This window comes from Odocoileus virginianus, chromosome 9, assembly GCF_023699985.2.
Source record: "Odocoileus virginianus isolate 20LAN1187 ecotype Illinois chromosome 9, Ovbor_1.2, whole genome shotgun sequence".
NCBI lineage: Eukaryota > Metazoa > Chordata > Mammalia > Artiodactyla > Cervidae > Odocoileus > Odocoileus virginianus.
The window spans coordinates 67,212,223-67,216,713 of record NC_069682.1 but is presented as its reverse complement, the minus strand read 5'-3'; the positions used below and the strand labels follow the sequence as shown (position 1 = coordinate 67,216,713).

General features: G+C 46.6%; 1 non-coding gene across 1 annotated transcript; it reads right to left on the bottom strand.

The window, feature by feature from the left end:
* Positions 1 to 4,102: 4,102 nt before the first annotated feature.
* Positions 4,103 to 4,251, bottom strand: LOC139036862 (small nucleolar RNA SNORA79). The gene has a single exon (XR_011489724.1). It is a non-coding gene; the product is annotated as a small nucleolar RNA SNORA79 (small nucleolar RNA).
* Positions 4,252 to 4,491: the final 240 nt, after the last annotated feature.

Here is a 4,491-nt window from a genome sequence, read left to right as displayed (position 1 = left end):
TCCAGGAATGAGGGGCTCTTGCACTGAGATGGGGAGAGAGGGACTGTTCAGAAAAGGATGCTGGAGGTTGGGGCAGGAACCAGGAAACAGGACGGGCTTTAAAACAACTTCGATTCCCAGTCCTTCTGCTTCTTGAAGACGGAGACAGGGAGGGGTTCAGGCAAGACCTGCTTCACCCTAGGGTCTGACCTCTTACTGATCTTCCCCAGGGGAGGGACAGTCTTTTTTTCTTTCAGTTTTATTGAGATATAATCGCTATACAGCACTGCAAACATTTAAGGAGTACAGCATGACTTGACTGTTACATGTATCACAAAATGATAACCACAATAACTTATCCATCATCTCACATAGATAGAAAAAAAAAAAAGAAAAAAATTGATTTTTTTTCTTGCGATAAGAACTTTTAGGACTTACTGTCTTCGCAATGTTCAAATATACCATACAGCTGCATTAACTATAGTTATCATGCTGTATGCTATATTCCCAGTGCTCATTTATTTTACAAGCAGAAATGTTTACCTTTTGACCACCTTCATTCAGTTCCCCCAACCCCCACCTCTCTCCTCTGGTGACCGCAAATCTGATCTCTTTTTTTAATGAGTTTGGGTTCCACCCCTCCTTTTTTTAGATTCCACATGTAAGTGAAATCTTGTAGTATCTGTCTTTCTTTGCCTGACACATAATGCCCTCAAGGTCCATCCGTGTGACAAACAGCAGGATTTCCTTTCATACAGCTGAATAGTATTTTGCTGTACATACGTGCCACATTTTCTTTATGCATTCATCTATCAGTAGGAACTTAATGTTGTTTCCGTGTCTTGGTTTTTGGGAGTAATGCGGCGATGAACATCTGGGTGCAGGTATTTCTTTGACATAGTGCTTTCATTTTCATCAGATATGGACCAGAAGTGTGATTGCTGGACCATAGGGTAGTTCTATTTTTAATTTTTTGAGGAAAGACAGTTCTGACTCCCACTCAAAGCTTTGTTGGATTGGATGTCAGCTTGGCCTTTGATCTAGTGATGATGCCTCAAGGCTCCCCAAGGACTAGATGAGTGTGTCCTGTGTGCCCAGCACTGCTCAGGTTGACAGGAGTTCAAGGTCCAGTCCTTCCTTTTACTTACTGTGTGATTGCAGACAGAGCACTCACCTCCTCTGAGCTTCAGTTTCCTGTCTGTAGACTGGGACTGTACAACCTCTACCCTACAGAATGGGTGAAAATGTTAGTGGCTTAGTTCTGTCTGACTATGTGCAACCCCATGCACTATAGCCTGCCAGGCTCTTCTGTCCATGGAATTCTCCAGGAAAAAATACTGGAGTGGGTTACTGTTCCCTTCTACAGAGGATCTTCCAGACCTAGGGATAAAACCTGGGTCTCCTGCATTGCAGGCAGACTCCTTCCCATCTGAGCCGCCAGAGAAGTCCTATAGGATGGGTTAGATTAATTAACTAAGGTCCATGAAGTGGGCTTCCCTGGAAGCTCAGCTGGTAAAGAACTCACCTGCAATGCAAGAGACCCCAGTTCGATCCCTGGGTCAAAAAAAGCCCCTAGAGAAGCGATGGGCTACCCATGTCAGTATTCTTGGGCTTCCCTGTGGCTCAGACTGTAAAGAATCCGCCTGCAATGCAGCAGACCCTGGTTTGATCCCTGGGTTGGGAAGATCCCCTGGAGGAGGGCATCGCAACCCACTCCAGTATTCTCACCTGGAGAATCCCCATGGACAGAAGAGCCTGGTGGACTATAGTCCATGGGGTCACAAAGGGTCAGACATGACTGAGCGACTAAGCACCCACATGAAGTGTCTAGCATGGTGCTTGGTGAAGACTGAAAAGCACTGGCTTAGGTGCTAGCCATACATAACCCTTACACTGGGTAGCTTGAACAGAAACATTGTCTCAAAGTTCTGGAGGCTGGAAGTCTGAAATCAAGGTGTTGTTAAGGTTGGTGCCTTCTGAAGACTGTGAGGGAAGGATCTCCCTCCTTGGCTCCTAGATGGCCATCGTTTACCTGTGTCTCTTCACATCATCTTCCCTTTAGGAAGACTATGTGTCTGTGTCTAAATCTCTCCCTCTTATAAGGACACCAGTCATTTTGGGGTCGGACCCACCCTAAAGTCTTCATCATTAACTAGATTACCTCTGTAAAGACTGTCTCCAAATAAGGTCACATTCTTAAGTAGTGGGGTTGGAACTTCAACATATGAATTTCCATATGTGGGTGTGGGAGGGGGAGGGTGAGGGGAGGAAACACATTTCAGTCCATAATAGGCACCTATAGCACCCATAGCAGAATATTAGAAATGTTATTATCAGCACGATCCTTGCAAGCTTTTATATGTCATGCTGCCCCAGGCCATCTCGAGTTGCCATGGCACTGGTTTCCCTGGAAAGGGGTCAGAAAAGTCTTTCTTGCCTGAGCCACAATGGTAACATTCCTGTCTGTCTCCCAGGGCTTCATCCCAGACAGCTCAATGTGCCAACAGTCTCTGGGGTGCTGGCCAGCTTATGCCCTGCTGGGTCAGGCCTGTTTAATTCCTTCTCTCTCTTGCTGAGAGAGTCTGAGAAGTTCAATTATTATATTCATTTATTTGGCATCCACTTCTATTATGCTTACTATGCACTGGGCATTATTCTAAGCACCCTGCACATTATTAACTCATTTAATTCTCGTAACAATCCTATGAGGCAGGTGCTGTTTTCACCTCCTATATGATCAAATGGAGGCAAAGAGAGGTTAATTTGACCAGGATTTCATGATTAGCAAGTGGCTGAGCTGGGGTTTTAACCCAGGCAGAGTTGTTCTGAACAACCATATTAGGAAGGGGAAGCAATGTGGCAGGAATATAAACTCTGACATCAGAGAAGTGTGAATTTGGATTTCAGCTAATGAGCAGAACTGGAAATTTCCATCACTACCTGCCCCACAGAAAGTTTTCCTAAGAAGAATAAGCCCACACCCTAGCTCCCCTGGTTGTGTTCCACCATGTCATTCCAGGTCTCAGGTGATTGGACTGAGGTGGACATGTGACTCAAGGGTGCTCCACCTGTTGGCTGGGACCCAAGGATGGCAAATCAGATTTCACTCTCCGGCATTCGGCTAAGAGGCTTGAGCAGTGAGGATGCGAGCTGAAACCTTTTGGTCTAGAGGCATCGTTAAACTGGAGTGGTCATTTTCGGTCAGGTGCAACTTTGAATTAGAAGGCAGCAGAAGGTGGCATAGTGGTAAAGAATCTGCTTACTGGTACAGTGGGTGCAAGAGACGCAGGTTCCACCCCTGGGTCAGGAAGATCCCTGAAGGGGGAAATGGCAACCTGCTCCAGTATTCTTACCTGGAAAATTCCATGGACAGGGGAGCCTAGCAGGCTATGGTCCATGGGGTTGCAAAGAGTCAGACTGACTGAGGGACTGAGTGTGCACGCGCACACACACACACACACACACACACAAGATACACGTGGGCCACTGGAGGACTGCTTTCAGTGGTGCGAAGAATGGAGCAGAGCAGAGACAGTGATGCCTCGTGCGAGAGCAGAGGTTGTTCCCAAGAAGGAAAGACAAGAGGCACACCCACGGGTGCTGACCCTCCCCTTCACTGGTGCCCTTATACATTCAGCTTCTGTGCATGTTGGCTGCTAACACCTTATAGTTGTTCCTTCCCCCAGAGAAACCCTCCACCTTAGGGCTTCCCAGCCAGCTTGGTTAGTTCTTCTGTCCCCAGCAACCAGTTGCTGAGGACTGACTCACATGAAGTAAGAAGGCTGGCGTCCTGACTCAAGATGGGGCCACCTCTGTGACATTCATACCCTGGAGCTCCCTGTGGGATCAGGCTGGAGCTGGTATCCACCTGAGATGACATTCCTGCTTAGATTTCTTCTCTCCCCTTCCCTGTCCTGCTTCCCTCTCGTCTTCCTCCTAGGAGCTTCCCTCAGTAATCACTTGTACAAGAATTCCCATCTCAAGGGCAAGTTGGATACCCAAGAAGCAAAGACAGGTGCCTTGGTTCTCAACTGCTGTCCCCTTTAAGACTCCATAACATTTGGTCTTGTTGAATTTCCTATCCTGGTATTCTGAGTCACCTATTTTCTTTCTTTTTTTTCCCAACTGTTGGACTCCACAAGAATCAGAAAGCACTGATGGACAGCCAACCCATTCCCATGGTTCCCTGAGTGAAGAGAAGTCAGCTTAGAATATGGTGGACTAAAATCCCACTACTTACGGCTCCAAGCAGTGAGAGGAACTGAGTCACCTAATTTCTGTATGCGGACCTCTGATTGAATTAGACCAGGATGGCCTCTCTGTTCGTCACAGCTGAGCAAGTCCAAATTGAGCGAATTTGGTAAAGTTTGTGAATCATTCTTAATCTGACTCCATCTGGAAAATGGTGCCCATTACTCCCCTAACTTGAGTGCTTGTTTTAGTGACTTAAGAGAATGTATTTTGTGACAGCTTATAGCATTGTGGATTGGTTTAGAGTAGGCACTCTGTTGG